At 38.8% G+C, this 24,037-nt stretch overlaps 1 protein-coding gene and 1 long non-coding RNA gene across 2 annotated transcripts in view; one reads left to right on the top strand and one right to left on the bottom strand.

Annotated features, from left to right (window-relative positions):
• Positions 1–15,209: 15,209 nt before the first annotated feature.
• Positions 15,210–23,795, bottom strand: LOC132351087 (uncharacterized). The gene is made up of 3 exons (XR_009498072.1): positions 23,734–23,795; positions 22,739–22,848; positions 15,210–15,273 (listed from the first exon to the last, which is right to left on the bottom strand). It is a non-coding gene; the product is annotated as an uncharacterized LOC132351087 (long non-coding RNA).
• Positions 23,677–24,037, top strand: part of ADD3 (adducin 3) — a 124,574-nt gene continuing 124,213 nt past the window's right edge. Inside the window, exon 1 of the mRNA XM_059900878.1 lies at positions 23,677–23,905. The gene's annotated coding sequence lies outside the window, so the exon portion shown is untranslated. The remainder of the gene's footprint in view (positions 23,906–24,037) is intronic.

The raw sequence follows: 24,037 nt of genomic DNA, 5'->3' as shown, positions 1-24,037 counted from the left end.
GCTTTACAGCCAAGTTCCAGAGAAAGTAAATAGCGAACAAAAAGCAATTATAAATATGCATAGAAGTAAATCCACAAACCAAAGGGATTTTAGAGGCTCTTTAGGTCAACCCTGTGAGGTTGGAGAGTTTAAGTGGTCTGCTCGACTCACTGGCAGCCACGGAGTAGCCAAGCCAGGACTAGACGCTAAAGGATCTCCCTAGTACATTAGACTGCAAGAGAGATGGAGATAATAATAATAATGTTACCTTATTTCATATCGTTTGTCCAACGAAAAATGAAACAGAAACTTTTGTACAGACATCTTTTGAAGTTCAACTCACAATAGGCCTTACACTTTAAATGGGTCACTCTCCATCACCATGGTGATTCTTCCAAGTTTTCCTGGAATCATCAGCTGTTTTCTAATGAGAGCACTCCCCAGAACTTGCAGCTCTACCAAATGGATAAATATTTCCTAGCAGAAAATACTTAGATCCTTAAGCAACTTAGTCAGCAACTGCTTTTCCTTCTCCACTTCTCAGGGAAACAGCCTAGAGAATACTCCTACATTTGCTTTAGGTGTCATAGAGTTCTTTAAAAAAAAAGGTCTTGATTCTACTGATGGCAAGGCTACTTCCCTGGGTGTTGTGTGGTTTATATCTTGAAAAACAGCCACCTTCTTGCTTTCTATCTTTCTAACCAAGCAGTAAGTATATAACAATTTAAAAGCCTTGTGACAGTATGGCAGCTCTTCAAAAAAAGAATTACATGTGATTCAGCAATTCCATTTCTGGGTACATATCCAAAAGAATTGAAAGCAGGATCTTGAAGAGATATTTGTACACCCATGATCACAGTAGTATTTTGTACAATAGCCAGAAACTGGAAGCACCCCAAGTGTCTATCAATGGATGAATGGATAAATAAAATGTGATACATATAATGGAATATTATTCACCCTTAAAAAGGAAGGAAATTCTGACACAGGCTACAACATGGATAAATCTTAAAGACACTATGCTAAGTAAAATAAGCCAGGCACAAAACGACAAATACTGTATGAGTCCACTTATATGAGGTATCTAAAGTAGCCAAATTCATAAAGATGGAAGGTAGAATGGTGGTTACCAGGGGTTGGTGGCACTGGGAAATGGGGAGTTGTTGTTTAATGGGTAGTATAGAGTTTCAGTTTTGCAAAGTGAAAAAGTTCTGGAGATTGGCTGCAGACAATGTGAAGATACTGAACAATACTGAACTGTACACTTAAAAATGGTTAAGATGGTTATTGTTATGTGTATTTTACCACAGTTAAGTTTCTTTTAATTAAAAAAAATAATAGGAAAGAAGAGAGGAGAGAGAGAGAGAGAGAGGGAGGGAGGGAGAGAGAGAGAGATGAGAAGTGTCTAACTCTGTACAGTTTGTTATAGGCATACATACAGTTATTATAGTCTCATTATACTTCAGTAAAATTGTGAAGGTTCACTGGTAAAATCTCAGAGCATTCAGGCAGCCAAAAGCATTAGCCTGCTTTAAACCAGGGTAAGTAGACAGCAAATGAAAGAAAACCAAAACCAAGTATTTATGTATTGTTCTTCTCAGTATCTCAAGCTTCCACTCAGCTCATATTGATCTCCAATCAACTTGAGATATCTGTTCTTCCAGTTTTTTCAATATTCCCAGAGTTCCTTTGCATAAAATATGATTTTGACCAAAACTTTAAAACTAGTGTGTTGATTATTTCACAGGAAAAAAATTGGTTTATCTCTAAAGTGGAGATATGCAAAACCCTAAAGTTCAAATTTTTGCACACCACACAGATCACAAAAAATTTTATATCTGCTTTTATGGGTTGAATTTTATGTCCTCCTTCCTGGCTGAAATATGTACATGTTGAAGTCCTAACTAACCCCCAGTACTTCAGAAAGTGACCTTACTCAGGAATAGGGTCCTTGCAGATGTAATTAGTTAAGGTGAGGTCATATTAGAGTAAGGTGGGTGCCCAATCCAATATAACTAGTGTTTTTATAAAAAGAGGAAATCTGGAAACAGGCACACACCCAGGGAGAATACCATGTGAACATGAAGGCAGAGATCTACAAGCCAAGGAATACTAAAGATTGCCAGAAGCTAGGGGAAAGGCAGAGAACAGCTTCTTCCTCAAAGCCCCAAGAAGGAACTAACCTTGCCGATACCTTGATCTTGGACTTGTAGTTCCCAGAACCATGAGACACTAGATTTCTATTGTTTAAATAGAAACTAATAAGAAGTAAAAAATAAAAATAAAAGCCTTGGCATGAGCTTCCCTAATGCTGTCATTTCTCCTTTCCTTGATTCTTTTGCCTCTTAGCTCCTTCTGCTTTTTTTCAACTCTCTTCTCTCCTGTTTCCCTGTCCTTGGGACTTTTACTTACTCCATGCATCATGGAGTGTTAAAAAAAGGCTTTATTTTTATGCAGTTTATTAACTTGTTTCCTTTTATTATGAAAGTAATACATAGTCACGTTTTAAAATTTACTTTCACATAATTTATAAAGAAAATAAAGTGGAAAAAAGAGACCTCTCTCTTCATTCTCACCTGAGCAGAGTTTCACATCACCTCCCCAGAGGTAATCTCTGTTAAAGTTGGGTAGTCTTCTAGAATTTTTGGTGCCTATACATGCATGCATATATGATTTATGCATTTGTTTTTTAAAAGAGAAAATGTAATCAAATAATGTATGCTGTTCTACACTTGTTTTTCTTCAACTAACAATATATCTTGAATAGCCTTCTGTATCAGTATATATAACTATGCCTCTTTCTGTACGGATGTTCCTTAAGTTATTCAACCAATTCACCAATAAAGAATATTTAGATTATTTTCAGTTTAGTGTTATTGTAGTCAGCACTGAAATGAACATTTTTGTGTTTGTATCTTTGAGCACTTATTTCAGTATATCTACAGGATTATCAATTCTGCACCCAATTTACAATGCGGAGGCGGGGTGTGGTATTCCCCACACCACCAAGCAATTCTTTGACACCAACTGAGTGTCCTACAATTCAACTCAATTCTGACACCATCTACCCTAGAGATAGCATCAAATTCTACAGGTTAAGGGCTCAGTCTTCCACTTCAGACACCAATCACAATTCCAGATGCTTCTGACCTGTGCTTCTGACTGACCACTATAGATTCAAAGTTCCAATGACTCCCTCCTTGGGTTCAATTTATTTGCTAAAGCAGCTCACAGAACTCAAAGAAACATTTTACTTACTAGATTACTGGTTTATTATAAAAGGTACAACTCAGGAACAGCCAGATAGAAGAGATGCACAGGGCAAGGTATGGGGAAAGGGCAGAGAGCTTCCGTGCTCTCTGAGAGTGCCTCTCTCCCTGAAACTGCACATATTCACCAAACAGGAAGCCCTCTGAACCCCATCCTTTTTGAGTTTTTAGGGAGGTTTCATTACAGAGGAATGAAGATCATTGTCCATTGGTGATTAAGCTCAAGGTGGGGAAAAGGAAGGGGCTGTGACTCAAAGTTCCAACCCTCTAATCACGTGGTTTGCTCCTCCGGCAACCAGGCTCCATCCTTAGGTGTGATACACAAGTCACCTCGCTAACAGAACAAAAGACATCTTTATCTCTCTCATCACTTAGGAAATTCCAAGAGTTTTAGGAGCTGTATGCCAGAAATGGGACGTAGACCAAATATATGTTTCTTATTATAAATCACAAGATCACGAGGATAAATTCCTACAAGTAGAATTACTGGGTCAAAGGGGATATGCATTTTACACTTCCATAAATGTTCTCCATGGACTTTAGCATCAGACAAAGCTGGGATTGAATCTGTGCTCTGTCACTAACTGTGTTACTTCAAACAAGTTACTTTATTCATTCTCAACCTCAACTTCCATGGCTATAAAATGGATATAATTTAAAGTCTATCTCAGAGTTGTTCATGGATGAAACAATATGTTTGGTTCATATGGTTAGCAGTTAGTTCACATATACTCATCCCATTCTCTCTCCTTTATTGTCTCTCTCCTAACTTCTCCACGGGTTTTTGCAAAGATCTCATTTCATTTCACGTCAACAAATAGAACATCTGATATATGTAAGATTTGACAAATGCTAAGGGGACTCTTAAGTTTTGTTTGTTTGTTTTAAGGCACAGTCCTTTTTGGAGCTTACAATATTATACGAGAAAAACAACTCTCAGCTCCTCGTATGTGGTAAGCTCTTACTTAATATTGTTGGAATGAATGAGTAAAGGAAGAGAGGAATGTTATTGAATGAGTAACAACACCCAATCTGGAACTGAGTTCAGTGGAGGTCCTAGTATCCTGGAGTGCAGCATGGAGTTGGGAATGATGGAGATGAGGCTTCTTAAAACTTTTCCTCTGAATTCCATGTAATGAATGCAAAGGGGAGCATTGGGTCTGAAGGTCAAAGCATTTTTTTTTTAAAGCAGAGGCAATGCTTTATTTACTTTTTTTGTGTGTGTGGGGGGGGCTGTGTCGGGTCTTAATTGCAGCGCACTGGCTTCTCTCTAGCTGTGGCAAGCAGGCTCCAGAGTGTGTGGGCTCTGTAGTTGTGGCAGGCGGGCTCTCTAGTTGTGGCACGTGGGCTTGGTTGCCCAGAGGCATGTGGGATCTTAGTTCCCCAACCAGGGATTGAACCGGTGTCCCCTGCATTGCAAGACAGGTTCTCAACCACTGGACCACCAGGGAAGTCCCCGGTCAAAGCATTTTGGCTAGAAAATTATTTGAAGTCTTGTATTTTATCTTGACACTTCACATAAAATTTGTATTCTATTCCATAACATATTGTTTGCTTTCATATACATGGCATCCTTCTCCTCAACCCTGGAGACACTCCAGCAAGATGTACCATATTTATCAGATGACTCAGGTCCCTCCTGACACGTTGTCAAGGGTGTGCATACCTGAGTTTGAGAAGCATAACAATAAGATAGATGCTCTCACTTCATGCTTCACCAACTATCTCCCCATCTCTCTACCCTACATACCCATCTCATACTCTCATCAGCCTCATTTCTCCCAAATTTCTGCTAAAATTCTCCCCTATCCCTGCTGTCTCTTCAATCCTGATTTTGTTTTTCTAACTAATCTAAATTTTATGTTGAAACTCCACTACTCAAAAAATATTTAAGAAAAATAGCTCAACGGCAAAAGTCCTCCAATATCATTTGAGACCATTAAAGTCTCGCGGGATAGGCTTCATTTATCCACATTGCTTTGGCTTTTGGTCTGTCTCATCCTTGTCATCTATGACAATAGACTCTTAGAGGAATGTAGCTTGTTTCACTTAAATCTTGACAAACACCGAAACTAATGTTGTGGTCAATTAATGTTGATCTGGTTCTGAGCTCTCTCCTCTGTGTTTGAAGGACACTGTAAATGGCACATATGTTTTGAATTGCTTCTCCAGAGCTCAGGGTGACTCTGATCTGTTTGCCTCTTCTCCATTCCCACTGCCTGCACCCTGGGTCAAGCCCTCATCATCTCTCACCTCGATTATTGCTCTAGTTCCCTGAGTGGAACTTCTTTCTTATCTTTCCACCCCACCCTCCTCCAAGCTGCTAGAGTGATTTTTCTAACACAGAGGTCAGCCCAAGCCATTCTCCTGCTTAAAACTTACGTGGCAATGATCCATAACTACATACAATGACATCATGTTTCACTTATCAACATGAGTGAAAGAACCAGACACAAAAGAGTACATATGTTAAATAAAGCACAAAACCCAGCAAAACCAATCTATGGTGTTAGAAGTCACAATAGTGGCCAACAGGTATGTGAAAAGGTGTTCAACACCACTAATCTTGAGGGAAATGCAAATCAAAAGCACAATGAGATATCACCTCACACCTGTTAGGATGGCTATTTCTTTAAAAAGCCCCAAAAGATAAGTATTGGTGAGGATGTGGAGATAAGAGAAGCTTAATACACTATTGGTGGGAATGTAAATTGGTGCAGCCACTATGGAAAACAGTATGGCGCTTCCTCAGAACGTTAAAAATAGAATTATTGTATGACACTGCAATCCCACTTTTGGGTATTTATCCAAAGGAATTGAAATCAGGATCTCAAAGAGTTCCTGCACTCCCATGTTCATTTTGTAGCATTATTGTCTATAGCTAAGATAGGGAAACAACCTAAGTGTCTGTCGACAGATGAATGGATAAAGAAAGCGTGATACATACACACAATGGAATATTATCCAACCTTTAAAAAAAAAGGAAATCTTGCCTCTTGTGACAACATGGATAGACCTGGAGAACATTAGCTAAACCAAATAAGCCAGACACAGAAAGACAAATACTGCATGATCTCACTTATATGTGGAAGCTAAAATCGTGAAGCTCATAGAAGCATAGAGTAGAATGGTGATTGCTAGGGAAAGGTGAAGTGGGGAGGTGATAGTCAAAGGGTACAAAGTTTCAGTTCTGCAAGATTAAATAAGTTCTAGAAATCTACTATATAATATAGTTCTTATAGCTAACAATATTGTATTGTACACTTGAAATTTGCTAAGAGAGTATGTCTTATGTTAAATTTTCTTACAACACACACAATGATAATTATAATAAAGGGGGTGGGAGAAGATTTGGGAGGTGATGGATATGCTTATGGCTTTAATGGTGGTGATGGATTCATGGTGTATATTTATCTCCAAATTCATTGAGTTGTATACATTAAATATGTATAGCTTTCTACATGTCATCTTACCTCAATAAAGTGAGGAGCAATTGTTGGGATTGCTAGGGATCATGAAAGGGGCTTTTGGGATGTTGTTAATGTCCTATCTCATGATTGGGGTGCTAGTAAAATAGATGTGTTCAGTTTGTGAAAATCTATCAAGCTGTATACTTATGTTTTAGGCACACTTCTCTATGACTTTTCCTTCAACAACAAGTAAAAACAAACAGCCAGTATTGGTTGCTTCCCCTTAGCATGATACACAGTCTTTCATGTATCTCCCACTTGTCCCCCTCCTCCCCCATCCCCAATTATCTTCCCCAGGATCCAGCCACACCAGATGACTCAATGTTCTCCAAACAGCATGCTTCCTATATTTTTCCTGATGCTGCTCCCTCTGACAGGAAGCCCTTTAGTTGAAAGTTGAGTTATCCTTTGAGGTCCCACTCAAATATCACCTCCTCCATGAGATTCCTTTCTGACCACCCTTGGCAAAACTAATGGTTCCCTTCTCTCTGTTTTCACAGTAATTTGTAATTCCTTTCCTACAGCTGCAGTGACCATACTTTCAATGTACAAATACAAGATTCTTGGTCTCAAAAGTATGAATTATACTTAAGAGATCAATAGAATACTGGGATCAGGAAAGGCCTAGAACATCTAGGGTGTGTATGAAACCTCGTATTATAGTAATTTCTCTGGATTTGTGTCTCCACCTAGACCAGAGGTTCTTAATCTTTTCTGTGCCATGAATCCCTCTGGTAGACTGGTGAAGCCTATGGACCCCTCTTTTTAAAGTAAATGTTTACCAAAGTACAACAACAACTATAAATAAGTGCTATAGATGGATAGCTCAATTCATTTGTGTAAAGTGAACACATTGACATTGCTAACATCTGGATCAATAAATAATCCAAAAGTCCCATACCCATCCCAGCCACCACCCCACAAAAGGGTAAACACTATATTGATGTCTAACTCCAGAGGTTAGTTAGCCTGTTTTTAAACTTCTTATGAATTGAATCATACAGTATGTTCCGTTTTACATCTGGCTTCCTTTTCTCAATCTATGTTTGTGAGATTCACCCATGTTGCTGAATGTAGCAACTGTTTATTCAGTCTCATTGCTGGGTGGTATTTCATTGTATGAATATACCACCACTGATTTATCCATTCTTCTATTGATGAAGATGTAGTTTTGTTCTGTTTTTCATTGTGATTAATAGTGCTTTTATGGACATCCTCATACATTTACCATGGTATATATATGGTAAATTTATGTTCTGTATGCATTTCAAAACAATGTTTTTAAATGCATAAAGTACAATACATAGGACCACAAAATAAATAAACTAATATATAGTTTTCAAATTATAAAATTTTAGATATAGCTATGTATATGCCTCTTTATTAACACAATTCCCAGAGCCAGCAGTGGGTCTAATAACTATTATAATTTTGAAGTAATGATGCACAAAATAAAATTTCAAAATTTCTGCAGAACTTCAATGTGCTATGACAATGTGATTTCTGTGGGTGACAAAGTCACACATATTGTGAATTCTTCTGTGATTTGTTGTATAAATTCATAATTAAAAGAATGTTAAATTTCAGTTAAGTGGTTAGTGAATAATAGATATGTGATTTTTTTTTTTCCCATCCAAGTTCAGGAAGTCCCTGAATTCACCTCTGATCTAAGCTTAACCCTCTTAAAAGCAAGGATCATATCCTAATCATATTAAAAATTCAGAATCTGACACAAAACTTGGCACACCATAGGTGCTTAATAAATATTTTTTTAAATGACAGTAGTAAATTTTGGTTGTGTGTATAATATGTGCCAGTACTGTCCTAGGCTCTTTAAATGTTCTTCTAAAACTCCTCACAACAACCTTTTGATAACTACCCCTATTTTGTAGATGAGGAATGGAGGCTTCGATAGTTATGTAATTTGACAAGATTCTATAACCAGTGTCAGGCCAGGAATTCAAACCCAAGTATTTCTGACTCTAAAGCCGCCAGCTGACTGCTGACTACAATGTTTTACTGCTGACAATTGAATGAAGAGATATATGAATAACTGAATGAACAAATTGATGACTAACCAATCACACACACCCTCTAGTTCCCTAACCTTTACAACTAGTGGAATAGTTTCAAGATGCAACCAGCTGGAGTTAGTGATGAAGTCTGGTTTAGTGAAGAGTATTTTTTGTGTGTGAGGCAATTTTGTCCCTTGGGAAAAAACTCAAACCCAGGTGCTCATTAACATCGTTCTTTAATCAACTGAACTCTCATCTGGCAAATGGTAGGTGACGGATGTTTCCAGTGCTGAACTTGAGAAGGCGAGCTCCTGGGCCACAGAGCTTTATTCATAGTAACCAGCACTTAACCCCAAGTGCACACATCAGGTTGTGGAAAGTTATCTGATGATCAAATCTCACTTCCTTTCAAGGAAAACACTTGCACTCTATAGTTAAAATTTTGGCCTTCTCTGAGGTCCAAAGGAAGCAGTGGAAAGGTATGAAGAAACCCTGGGATGTCAGGGGTTCCAGATTCCTCCCTTGACTTGAGGATTTGGATAGGAGGGTATATTTCTAGGGAGTTAAACAAGATGATTTTTCAATTCTGAGACTCTTTTCATCCAAAAGAAACAGATTAACTTTATCCATTTCCCTTAAAAAGGTATTCTCCGAGGAGGACTCTTGAAACTTAGGAAAAGGTAACTAAGAGCTTAAATGTATGTTTCTTTTTTTTTTTTTTTTTTTTTTTAATTGATTAATTAATTTATTTTTAGCTGCGTTGGGTCTTCGTTTCTGTGCGAGGGCTTTCTCTGGTTGCAGCAAGTGGGGGCCACTCTTCATCGCGGTGCGCGGGCCTCTCACTATCGCGGCCTCTCTTGTTGCGGAGCACAGGCTCCAGACGCGCAGGCTCAGTAGTTGTGGCTCACGGGCCTAGTTGCTCCGCGGCATGTGGGATCTTCCCAGACCAGGGCTCGAACCCGTGTCCCCTGCATTGGCAGGCAGACTCTCAACCACTGCGCCGCCAGGGAAGCCCTTAAATGTATGTTTCTGAATTTAGCTATTCTCATGTCATTGTTTTTCAAAAAGATACAAATAATATTTACACATATAAAAACGTTCAAATATGTAACATTTAAAATAAAAAATCAAAATGTCCCTCACCCCCCTAATCCCACTTCTCAGAAGTAAATACGTACTGTTAACATTAACTGTTTCATGTACACATTCCAAACCTTTTTCTAAAACATATAACATATATTTATACCTATTTGCACATGCAAATATATGTACATTCACATATGTATGTATGTATATATACAAATATGACATTACTCTCAGCATGTTATTCTACAACCTACTTTTTTCCTTTAACAATATATCACGGGCACCATGCCAGGTTAGTATATCAAGGTCAACATCATGCTTCATCAGTGCTGCATAGTATTGTTTTATGGATCCATTAAAATTGTTTTTACTGTTCTCCTATTTAAAGATTTAGATCGTTGTTTCTTTTGTTTGCTATTAGAAACCACATGGCAGTGAATATCCTTGTAATTATCTCATTCAAATGCTCATACAAGGATTCCTGTAAGGTAGTGTCTTTTAAGTGGATTTACTTAATCAAAGAGTCATATGTTTTAATTTTTGACAGTTATGACCAAATTTAAGAGGACACACTTTGAAGCTTATACTCCTAAGGAAACTCTCTATGAAGTTTTGACTGACTGTGGGATCCACAGCTCTGGGTTAACTCACAGAATTCCTTTCACCCCAGTAAAGTGAACATGTTCCCTATATTGCCACAATCTCTCCTCCCGGTGCACATTTTAGCAACTATGCTTTGTTTCAGAAGCAAATGATTTCTTTACAGCAAAACTCAGAAGCTGCTCATGTTTCAGAGTGAAGATTAAACTCCACCTCTACTGTGGATTTTTTTCTTAAATGGTTAGCATACACTCACCTACAATTTCACTAAGTCCGCATTCATGCTCCTTTCCCCTTTCCTAATTGTACAAGGAAGAGAAGATTTATTGGGAAGGGAAATGCATTGAAATATATAGGAAGTGGTTATTTATTTAGGACTGGAACAAGAGGAAAAGCTAACAAATTTCAGAACAAACCATTAACAAGGACATGCCATAGACTCCTCAGGCCTCACTAGATATTGATTTTATTATATTCTAAGAAGAAGAATCCTCTTAATGGTCTTTCTATTAAGCACTCTCTATGTGAAGGCATTTTACATAAATTATTTCTAATTGTCCCAACAAATTTGCAGGGTGGGTTGCAATTTCTCCATTAGACAGATAAGGAAACTGAGCCTCATAGAACTGATGCAATGGTCAAGATTTCACTGCTAGGTAAGTGCTTGAGTTGGGATCCAGACTCAGGCTCATCCGATTCTCTTTCCACTGTATTGTATTATCTCTGTCGCCATCCAAGTTGCCAACTCAGAACTTCATAGGAAAGAACCATGGCCAATGAATGGAGGTCCTGACGTACCTCCTGAGGTACACAGACCTTAGCTCAGTTTAAGGAGAATAAAGAGATTATGAGTGCCCTTTCATGGGAGGCTGGGTGATTGGTTTTCTGTCAAAAATACTGTAGACAAAATTCTTGCAGTGGATCAGAGGCTGGATCAAATGACCTCTGAGTCCCTTTCCAAGTCTACAAATGTATAATTTGATTCCCACACCCATTTCACAGATCAGAAAACAGAAGTTGAGAATCCTTAAGTAACCTGCTCAAGTTCACAACTAACTAGTGTGGAACCCAAGCATCATGGTGACTCTTCCACTGACCTTTCCATTGAACACACATACTTCCATGACTGTAGTCTTTCTAGCACTTAGCTACATAATTCTGAATCCCTTTTACAGACATATTTTGTTTTATTGCACTTTGCCGATACTGCATGTTTTTTTTACAAATAGAAGGTTTGTGGCAATCCTGCGTCGAGCAAGCCTATTGATGACATCTTTCCAACAATATTTGTTCATTTATGTCTCTGTGTCACATTTTGGTAATTCTCACAATATTTCAAGCTTTTTCATTATTATTATATATGTTATAGTGATGTGTGATCAGTGATCTTTGATGTTACTATTGCAAAAAGATTACTACTGACTGAAGGCTCAGATGATGGTTGGCATTTTTTTAGCAATAAAGTATTTTTAAATTAAGGTATGTACCTTTTTATAGACATAATGCTATTGCACACTTAATAGACTGGGGTATAATGTAAACACACTTTTATATGTACTGGGAAACCAAAAAATCCGCGTGACTTTCTTTATTGTCATATTAGCTTTATCTTGGTGGTCTGGAACAGAAGTCACGATATCTCCGAGATATGTCTGCACTCCTTTGTTTGTGCCTTTAGCTAACCTAGATTCCACCTTGATACCCCACAACAAATACATGATTAGAGGCAGGGAGTCATGCCTTTGTTTTGCCCTCCCATCTCTTCCTTTTTTTCCCTCCTCCTGTCTCTTCTAAGAGCAAAGGCACCAAGGGCAGGACCATTTGGTGTCACCCTACATTCTCTCTTTTTTTTTTTAACGCCTTGGATTCCTAATCCAATAATAAGAGTGTTAATGTTGTATGTAAAGAAAGTAATGGCATGAGAGAAGAGGAGCTGGCATACTCCCAGAAAAAAACAAAAGCCAAGCCCAACTAGAGGTACATCCTGTAAAAACTCTGGCAGTCTTTTAGACAGCAGTCAGGATTGGATCAATTCTACAACTCATTTCAAGGAAAAGAAAAAGAAAAAAGACTAAGAAGAGTCTTCAAGAAACTACCCGCCTTCTGGGCTGAAGCATGCTGTGCCATGGCCAGACTGCAGGGAGACCGGCTCAGAAAATCTACGCTGTATCTGCAGAGCCTCTGAATGTTCGAGAATAAGTTGTTTAATGTATGTGTCACCCTCACTCTGTACCCAGGTGAGTACAGATGCAAGTCCCAGGCTGGTCTCTCAATTATCTCTCTGGCAAAGAAGTAAAAACCACCTATCAGAAAAAGAACCCACTTTTCTGTGAGAGATCGCCACCCATTCCTCCATCCCAAATCCCCTGTAACAACTTATAAACCCTTCAACAGAATCTGAAAATCAAAGGCCTTGCTCATGCATTTGGAGACTTGACTTGGTTTAGATCTCTAAATTCTTACTATTTTACTTTATCTCTAAATTCTTACTATTTTATTTATTTTACTGTAAAATCTGGGTAAGTAAATTTCTGTCAAGGCTGCTGGAAAGGCTCACCATTTAGTTAACAATTAATATCCAAGTAATTTGGCATCTGGAAAGCCTACTTATTTTGGTTACTTGGTTCACATAGTTTTCAAAATGTAGTTTCAAACATTCAAAGTGAGGGTTAGAAGGGCCTCAAGTACAGGTGGAAGGAAAGACCAGGTGTTATTTCACTAATTGGCTAAGCAGTGTTGGGAGGTGGTAAGAGAAGGGGCTCAGAACCCAGATTTTGTAGTCATTTTACTGCCTGGATTTAAAACCCAACCTCTGCCATTTACCAGCTCTTTGATCTTGGGCAAATTACTTAATTTCTCAGTGCTTCAGTTCCCTTGTTTGTAACAGGAATAATAGGATAATACCTCATGGGGCTGTTGTAAAGATTACATGAGACACCTATATTATAAAGCACTTTGAATAGTACCTGGAATATAGTAAGTGCTCAGCAAATGCTTGTAATACTATTTTATGCTTTAATAATGAGAGTGGTGATCCACCCCTCTCATCTGAGAGGAAAATGACCATGCAGACTCTGTACAGATTTATAGCCAAATATTGTTATGGCTAGTTTTCACAAATAGCAACCGCTGTTAAAAATTAAAATGTTTAGGGCTTCCCTGGTGGCGCAGTGGTTGAGAATCTGCCTGCCAATGCAGGGGACACGGGTTCGAGCCCTGGTCTGGGAAGATCCCACATGCCGCGGAGCAACTGGGCCCTTGAGCCACAACTACTGAGCCTGAGCGTCTGGAGCCTCTGCTCCGCAACAAGAGAGGCCGCGATAGTGAGAGGCCCGCGCACCGCGATGAAGAGTGGCCCCCACTCGCCGCAACTGGAGAAAGCCCTCACACAGAAACGAAGTCCCAACACAGCCAAAGATAAACATAATAAATAAATAATAAATAAAAATTAAAAAAAAAATTAAAATGTTTAAATTAATGAGACTGTTTTTTACATTTGATCTCCACTTACACTGCGTACAATCTGCAAGTGATTAGGTTTCATTTTTATTACTCCTGTTAAACTATAACGTGCTCCTTATCCTCCGTGGATGTGGTTCACACTCAGCACGCTCTTGGCTTTGTTCAGCATCTTGTCTGTTGTGGCTTAATCACTAAGAATGAGGGTGTGAGAAACTTGTTCAAAAAAATATTGCTTACAACACATAAATTATTAATTTCTTAAGCGTCTTAAAGAGTTATAGGTCTTTTTTTAAATGGGGGGAGGGGAGAGGTCAACAAATGACTAGGATTTAACAGAAATGATTAAAAGGACAGGATGTTCTTTTTTCCCCCTAGGGGCCACAGAAGGAAATGAGAACTAAATTTAATATTATGAGTTCTCATGTTCATAAATTGATGTGTTAGGTTTACGTGTCCCAGTAATTATGCCCTGCTTTGGAAAGGCTTACTCTGAAAGTTTAGCCTGAAGACAGAAATTCAGAAGCTGGGAGAGCTGAGTAGGAACTATGAAATAAAAGTGTTGAGAGTTTCCAGCAAGCTATTTATCTCATGTGTAAATTCAGGGCAGATTTGTAAAGTGGGATTATGTGTCATGTCCCAGCCATCCTTTTCTTTCCTACCTCAGTGGTGGAACCAATGTCAAGCCACGGAGCCCTTTCACTCTCATCTGCCTGTTCAGTCTCTGCTATAAGACGTTTACACTTTAATGAAAACTTAGGTCAATGTATTACTGCTTTCAGGAAGGGTTTGTTTTGAAAGTTTTACCTCGAATGACAGATTGCAAGGTTTTTAATTGCTGTGTCATAGATTATATTGCAAGCAACTGAGACCAGTCTAATTAACTTAGGCAAAAGGAATTTATTGGAAGAATAAGGCTCACGGCTCATAAAATTGAAGGTAAAGCTGAAGAATCAGGTCTTGGAAAGGACAGGAGCCAAGTCAAGCAAGATCTTTGCAGCAGCATCTAATCACATTCTCCTCAGGGGCCTCATTCAAAATGAACTCTCATCTCCTTAAGTTTTTGTGTCATTCTATTCAATATTTAAATGCTAGGGAGAGAACATCTGGTTGGTCCAGCTTGAGGCCAACCCCTTGCTCAGGGAAAGGGAAGGTTGCCACTGCAAGAATGGGATGAAAAAAGGTTCTACAAAGGAATACTGAGGTGCTCTTAGTGGAAAAGGGAACAGATGCTGTGCAGACAGAAACATACATTTACTATAATCACCAAGTAAAGACATTTCACATACCTGTCAATGGGTGCAGGACACACTTTGGAGATGTGGAAGAAGAGGAGGATTGTCTCCACACTCAGGTAGCCATTGTTCTTCACATGAAGGAGCCTCCTACGAGACCCTTTGCAATGAGAGCACATAAGTCAAATGAGGTGGGAGGGACCCCAGGATTCTTTCAATGGTTTTCTCTCAAAAGCTTTAAAATGAACACCTTATGATTTAACTGCACTTGAGAATATACCATTGAATTCTTAAAGCCACACTCTTCAGTCTTTTGGGATGGTGCTGAAATGTGGTTTCTAAAGTAAATATTTGAATGAATACTAATATACCTCAACCACTGGTTTAGATTGTAGACCACTGCCCATCTCCTGTCCTGACTAAATATGCAGTTTCCTGAGTGCAATCCCAGACCCACTAAAGCCGAGTTCTGGTGGGGAGGGCTTCGGGCAGGGGCTGATACTGAACGTTTAATAAGCTTCCCAGGTGGTTTTGATGTATGTTTGAGAACCACTCACTGAATGGGACTCAACAAATCCCAATAGCTGTTGAGCACATACTCTGCACCAGTCAGTGTTCTGGCCTCTAGGGATCCAACAATGAACAAGATAACCAAAGTTCCTGCCCTTTCGAAGATTCTTACAGGGAGGAAATTAATGATGAACAAATAGGAAAAATAAACAAGATAATTTTAGAGTGGAGCAAGCATTCTGAAGAAAGAGGGTGATCTTAAGCTTAACATGACCAAACAGAAGTGTTCACTTGTACCTGTCATGCTCTTTCTTCTCAAGTCTTCTCTGTCTTAGATAATGGTGCCCTCTCCACCCAGATGCTCAGGCCAAAGGCCTAGAGGTCATTCTGGGTTGATTTCTCTCTTTCCTTCCCTTTCCTTACCCACCACATGAATCCATTCTCAAGTCATGTCAGCTCTACTCCCAAAACGTGCCCCAAGTCCATTCACTTCTCCTCATCTCCACAGCCACCCCTGCAAAGAGACCCCATTTCCTCTTGCATGGATGGCTTTGATAACTTCCTAATTGGCCTCCCAGTCCCTAATCACTTCCCTCTTGAGCCCATTCTCCACACAGCAGCCAGAGCAAAATGCCAAAAATGTAAATGAGACCCAATCCCTCCTTAGCTTAAAACTTCCCAAAAGTCAAACTTTCACCCTGATCTCCCAGAACTGCATGATCCAGCCCAGCGCCCCCCCCAACCCCACCCCCAGCACTCTGGCCACCTCTGGGGAGCTTTGTCCCTTGCACACAGTGTTCAACCACCATTCCCTTCTCTCAGTCTCCCAGACATACCAAGATTATTCTGCCTCATGACCTTTGAACTTGCTTTTCTCTCCAGCTGACAACTTCAGGTCATTTGGGTCTCAGCTCAAATGTCATCTCCTCAGAGAGGCCTTCTTCATCCTTCCTAACTAGTCATTGTCAATGGTATGTTTTCTTTTCTTTATAGTCCTTAGCATCTGAAATAACCTGACTTGTCAACTTGTTTACATGTTAACATCTGTGTTTTCTCAGTACAATAAAACTTCATGAGTACAAGGATTTTTGTCTGCTTTATTCATTGTTCTATCCCTAGCACCTGGTGGCTGGCACATAATAGGAGTTCAAAGAATGCTATTGCCTCAATGAATGAAAAGAAGTGAGTGTATTAATGGAAAGTAACTCGAGATGGGGCTACTTAAACAGGCTATCCATAAATGAAGGTTGAGTTTTCAGGGTCATGTTTGGGGACTACATGTATTCTAACTTTGCCCCACACAAACTTTTCATTCCAGGCAGACAGGTTTACTTGCTGTTCTGCCAACATTCTTTACACTTTCCTGTCTGCTCAGTGAAGAGACCCAAGTCGTGCTTCACCATGAGTACGGCCTGAGCAAAGTGCTAGGGGACCTGTCTCAGGAAACTCACACACATACCTTTGCTCCTGCCACCTCTGTCATCAAAGGCCCTTCTCCTCCATCTTTCCCCTGTCACAGTTCTGCTCTTCATATGCCCTGTTTTCTCCAGCAGGAATTGATCTCTCTCTTCCCTGACTCCTTTTGGATTCTTTGAGTACACTATTTACCTTGACTCTGGAATAGGTATCAAATATGTGCCTTGGGCAAGTTATTTAACCTCTCTGAGCCTCAGTTTCCTCATTTAAAAAATATGGTTAATGGCACTAATTTAGCAGGATTGATAAGATGATTAAATATATATATAGATATAAAACACCAAGCACAATACTTGGCACATGATCACTCATTAAATGGTAGCTATAACAATTATTATTTCTTATTGTTAATAAAACTATAATAATTATGACAATGATTATTGAAATAGAAAATATTATGTATAATAATTGATAATATAATATTGGTAATAATATTTTTGATAAAATTTATTGCTTGTTTACTTTTCGCTAGGAGCTTTACATTTATTACCTCATATGTAGTGATTTTGCAGTCTGGTTGCTTCATGCATTTGTGTTTTATTTTCCAGCTGGGTGTTTAGGGCATAGGCTAGCTATGTCTCAAGGTTTTGTTGCTGTGTTGTTTTTTTTTTTAATAATCCTCTAAGTGCCAAACTGTGCATAGTTCATTGCAAGTGCTCAAGAACTATTTGTTGCAAATGATAAGATTATCCATAGCTCTGAAATTTAGTGACTTGCATTATGTCAGAATATAAGCTGATCTAGAAAATCTGGAAAATTTAAAACTTGGGCTTAGATATGTCACCTGCTTAAATAGTATGCTGGTGAAAGGTCTGCCGTACATCTATTCAATACTTTTGAACACCTACTATGTGCCATACTCTGTTATAGGCAACTGGCAAAGGCTTCTAAGATAGGCAAATGATGGCATTCATTTGTCTGTATTTCTGGCAGGTTTATAAACTCCATTTTTGCAGTTGCTTTTTTCTTCTAAGAGACTGGCTCCTATGTTGGAATCTAAGCCACTTAGAGAATATTCAAAACATACGGCATTATAAACAGTCAGGCTCTGGAGCCAGAATGCCTGGGTTTGAATCCCTGCTCTGCTAATTCTTTGCTCTGAGATTCTGGGCATGTTACTTATCCTCTACAAGCCTCAGTCCCTTTAACCGAAAATAATAATAGTCCCTATGTTTAAGGATTATTCTGGGTATGAAATGAAATAATGAGTATAAAGTATTTAGCAATGGCATACCATAAGTACTCAGAATATTAGCTCTCATTAAACTACTAGTTTGTATTCCTCTACCAAGCATACTAAAACACTGGACAAGAAGAAACCACCTGGAAACTCATTTTTGAACAAGGAGAGAAGGAATGAACATATACTTAAGTTCCATTACGGGCCAGGCTCTAGAGTAGAAGCTCTCCATATGTTATGATTGACATGTCGTGTGACATAATCCTCACAACAACACGGTTGAACAGGAATTATTTTATGGATGAGGATACTAGGACCTAGAGAGATTAAAATTTTTGCCCAAGTTTACACTGTAGAAAGGGTGGAGCCGGTGTTAGTCCTTCTCTGAACCCTTCTCACATAATAAAAAAGGAGCCACCTATGTTTCTCTCATCCTGTCTCTGAGATTCTACACACAGTACATTGTTTCTGTAGGATAGCAGTACTCAAATTTGGTGCACATGAGAATCACCTGGAATGCTTGGAAAAAACCCTCAATCTACGGCCACATCCTAAAAGATTCTAATTCAAGGATAGGGTCCAGGAACCAGAATTTCAGGAAACACTCCAAGTGATTTTGTTGCAGGTAGCTCCTGATCACATTCTAGAAATAGTGTCATAAGGATTAAAACACCCAGTTTTAAGATCATGTAATATATATTAAAGATAAGCAGCTGGGCTTCCCTGGTGGCGCAGTGGTTGAGAATCTGCCTGCTAATGCAGGGGACATGGGTTCGAGCCCTGGTCTGGGAAGATCCCACATGCCACGGAGCAACTAGGCCCGTGAGCCACAACTACTGAGCCTGCGCGTCTGGAGCCTGTGCTCTGCAACAAGAGAGGCCGCGATAGTGAAGAGGCCCGCGCACTGCGATGAAGAGTGGCCCCCGCTTGCCGCAACTAGAGAAAGCCCTCGCACAGAAACGAAGACCCAACACCAGCCAAAAGTAAATATATAAAAAATAAATAAATAAAAGGTTACTATTAATTTAAAAAAAAAATGTTAATATAACAGCCACACTAAAAAAAAAAAAAAGATTAGCAGCTGAAATTTTAAGGCACGAGATGATAAGATATATAGGTAAATGATGTATTTTAGGTTTAACATAGCAATTGCATACTTTGTATTCATTTTACATTTCTCTCCACAGAAACTGGTAAGTTGCTTTTTTGTGAGTTTTTATCCTACCTATGTGTGGGCCTCTCATTTGGAGTATCTTATTTATAGCAATTGTTTATTAGTTGTTTGTGTATTAGCAGTTATTTATTTAGCCATGATGATTTTAAAAGACTCACCAAATGGAAAATGAATAAATGACAAGTAATACTTTTAGGAAAAAAAGGAGGACTCCGAGGGTGATAGTTTATAAACGTTACAGAAATTTATCAGGCCTGATTACTTAAACAGTTGTATAAGGACCTGTCAGGCATTTAACTGAGGTAATTCCTTTAAAATAAACCATATAGGTCACATAGTGCTAATAAAATATGTTGATGAATCCTTGGGGAGAGGAGAACTCATTAGCATGAGTTCCATGTCAGTCCTTCCTGCTCTGTTCTCCAAGTACTTTCCAGACTCGCTTGACACAAAAGGGTGATCAAAACGTATGTATCATGGCCAAGTTTCAAAATGAATGGTTCATCTAACCCCACTGATTGAATACATGACATTAGGAAGTATTAAAAGGCTGTTGTGCTTCACTGAGTTTACTTTTCGGTCTGAGAGGTTTAAAAAGGTAAATTTGGGGGAAAAGGATGGAAGAGGGATCTCTATATAAATTCTTAGCTCTTCATATTGCAGATGTTATTCCCGACCCAAGGGGAAAAGCTCAAAGCTGAGAAGTTGTTAAATTGGGAGCAGCAGGGTGCATGCGTGTGTGTGTGTGCGAGCCTGTGTGTGTGTGTGTGTGTGTGTGTGTGTGTGTGTATGCATGCACGCACGCACACAGGGAGAGAGATTAACCTGTTTGCTTTCCGAACCAGTAAGTAGTAAAACAGGTTGTTTAGGGTAAAGTACCTTGAACTAGATAGTTGATTTTAAATACATCTGCCTATAATAATACCTTCTATTTACAAAGTACTTTGAAAAGTTCAAAGCATTTTTTCCTTTATTATCATTTGAACTTCATAACCACCCTATGAAGCAGGGACAGCAGGTATTATAAGACACCACGACCACTTAAAAGATGGCTAAACTGAGGCACAAGCATGTCGAGAAACTTGTTCGAGGTCACATAACCAGTTGGTTTCCCAACTAGAACTAGAGCACCGGAATTTTGAAATTTAATCCAGTGCTTTCTTGGCAGAGAGACTCTCCCGCTACTGCTTGATCTACCCAGAGTTCACGTGGAGATTTGTGGCTAAAATTTAATGGGAGAATACAAATCAGGCATGCCTAAAGAGCTCTCCAGAAAGGAATTTGTTTCTCTTAGGTCATGACTGTGTTAGAAAAAGGAAGTAGAGAATGGAGTCAGTTGTTTTAGACAATCCAAATTACAAACAAACAAAAACACTTTGTAATCAGTTTCTGGATATTTTGGGGGCTATTCATTTCATTAATTTGTGTATTCATTTTTTAAAGTATCTATTAAGTGCCTTTATATAAGAGACTGTGCTCAGTACCTTGGGGAAGATACAAAGAAATGCATTTAATTTTGAGGGGTTGCTTTGAATTATACAAATAACAGCCATTTTATTCATTGTCCGTTACCACCTGGTAGATGAAATGAAATGCCTTCCTTGCAGAAGAGCAAGATAAAAACAGATGAAGAAACTGGGCAACTAATTTCCTTCAATTCTCTCCCTATAGGAAGTCTTTTTATTTATTTATTTATTTAATAATTTTATTTATTTATTTTTTGGCTGCATTGGCTCTTTGCTGCTCCTTGCAGGCTTTCTCTAGTTGCGGCGAGCAGGGGCTACTCTTCGCTGCGGTGCGTGGATTTCCCATTGCGGCGGCTTCTCTTGTTGCGGAGCACAGGCTCTAGGCCCACGGGCTTCAGTAGTTGTGGCACATGGGCTCAGTAGTTGTGGTTCGCTGGCTCTAGAGCGCAGGCTCAGTTGTTGTGGTGCACTGGCTTGGTTGCTCTGTGGCATGTGGGATCTTCCCAGACCAGGGCTCGAACCCGTGTCCCCTGCATTGGCAGGCGGATTCTTAACCACTGCACCACCAGGGAAGTCCCTAGGAGGCTTTTTTAAAGAAAAAATGTTGGTGACAAATTGTCTTGCCAGGTATATAAAACACTGATTTTGCTATGTCATCTAATCTAAGGTAATGCCCCTTTGAAACTAGGGAGAGTGGGCTTAGGTTAGTGCCAGGTTCCTTATCAGGAATACCAAATCAGGATTTAAGGAAAAATGTTAGAATCTAGCCCCAAAAGCAACTTCCAAAAAGCATCTCTGAAGGCCAGAATTAAATCTCTACAGTACTTTCCCCTGCCTGGCTCCAAAATGAACTTCTCCTCTTGGCAGGTATGCTTGAGGATGTAGACTAAAGGGAACAGAGGCACCAATGGGTGCAAGGAAACAAGGGCAAGGCCCTGTCATTTGTGTGGAAGATAAGTAAGAGTTTGCAAATAATTGTTGTGAGTTTCCTTAGAGGTCACTTAAAAAAAAAATTCCCCTGGACAAATTTCTTTACTTTCTAGCATAAACATCTCCAAGCCTGAAGGCAAAATTTGTGTTAATATTTACACATATTATAAGCACTTGTTTGATATATCTCTTTAGTTTATACTACATGTACACCAATAGTGTCACTGAGTGAAACTACTTTTTTGTTGTTGTGACAGGTCTTGCTCAGCCCCCAGCGTGGGTGTGTGAAACAGTGTATATGGTCATACGTACTGTTTATTTGATTTATGTGTATGGGAAGAGTGGAGACTGAGTTAACTTCCCTGTGTCCCCATTTTGCTTCTCTGGGTTTCCATTTTTTCCACTTGTGAAATTACAGGGCTGGAGTTGGTGAGCTCTAAATTCTGTTCCAACTCTACCATCCAATGATGCACCAGTTTTTTTTAACTATGTTCTCATCGCTATTAAACATACATTTTGTGCTCCAGCCAGTCAGTATCCTTAGCAATACTGTAGGGTCCTGCTTCAGGAAAACTTGTCATAGTTGGGTACAAAATCATGAGTCAGATGAAACTGTTTTTTCGCTTTACAAAAATGATATTTGATTTGCAAAATAATTTTGGAATGGTGGTAAATAACAAACTCTGGTTGCACATTTAAAATAAAAATTTATTTTTAATCCAAGTTTTCAGGAAAAGTAGTGTAGACTGAAAGATACATGCATTAAATCACACAAAAAAAACCTTTAAATCTCATAAAATCATAGTCTATTGGAATGCTAAAGGAAAATTTCAATCCAACATCCTCAATTCACAAAGTAGGGAACTATGGAACAAAAGAGTTTACTTACTTGCTCAAGATCACACAGGTAGTTAACAAAGGCTGTGCAAAAAAATCAATTGCAGAATATTTCCCATATTTTTCTCTATTCATATTTTGGGACCACACCTCCTCATTTACCTATGAAGAAAAAAATCACAGATGTTGAGTGCTTAAATTGAGGAATATTGTCTAAAATAAAATTTAAAGTTATAATGCAGACTCTCAATTTCCTCATATGTGGACACATCACATTCTAATAGTGTAAACAGTAAATTTGCATGCATTTAAAGTTATCTACTTATGAGCTCCTTAATTTTGCTGAACTTTGAATTGCCACTGAAATAGTACCCTGCTATTATTTTCTTAAATTATTTTAGATTTTTTTGTTTTTTCTATAAATAATATTGTGATTTTTATAAGTACAAAGTGGTATCTGTCAGTAATATATTTTCTTTTTTTAAAAAATTGAAGTATAGTTGATTTACAGTAATATATTTTCTAATACTGACATTCATTGAAATTCCAGATATGCTTGTAAGTATTAGTAAGATTGGACTCTGTTGTTTCCAATCATGTAAATCAGTTTTATTTTATGTATTATTCTTTTCACATTCTTGTATTAAATACTAAGTAACCTTCTTTTATATAGTTATCATTGTAGTGCAATGATTGGAAATTAAATATTAACACAAAATACTATTCAGTTTCAAGGCACATGGCTTTATTTTTGCCATGGACCCCAGTGTTGGAAGTTAGGAGGGCTCTTTAAAACTAATGCTTCTAGCATTTCATTGACTCACACTAAATTGGTCCCTCGATCACCCAGTTAATTTTAACCTTGACCTCCTACAGCTGTACTGCCTTACTCAGTCCAAAAAAACTCTCTGCTTCCACCCTTTCTGCCTTTTATGAAGCAATAGTGGAGAGGAAAAACAAAACCCATTCCTTTAAGAAAGATTCCACCTCCTCTCTCATAAGCAAGTGCCTAATGGTAATTGTGGAGTCTCTACCAAAGTCACTCACTTTACTACTCAGTGCTGGGAGAAGCTGCTGCCGCCACTGCTGCTGCTGCTGCTGCCGCCGCCACCGCCGGTCTGAGGCTGCAGTGGGTTTCCGTGCAGCACTGCAGAATCCACACCTAGAAGATACACACGTCTACTACCCTGGACACAAGAAAGCCTTGGATCCTCAGTGGGTAAGCAAATCTTTTATCCATTTTGTCCAAAAACTGTGGGAAAGGGAGTGATCATGGAAAGGATTGCTCATCAGACATGCTTAAAATGGATTATGTTAATTTGTCTTCCTTTGAGGGGGGTCTAGATTTGTG

The sequence above is a fragment of the Balaenoptera ricei genome, chromosome 16 (assembly GCF_028023285.1).
Source record: "Balaenoptera ricei isolate mBalRic1 chromosome 16, mBalRic1.hap2, whole genome shotgun sequence".
NCBI lineage: Eukaryota > Metazoa > Chordata > Mammalia > Artiodactyla > Balaenopteridae > Balaenoptera > Balaenoptera ricei.
The sequence above is the reverse complement of the archived record's forward strand: the minus strand, read 5'-3'. Positions and strand labels throughout refer to the sequence as shown.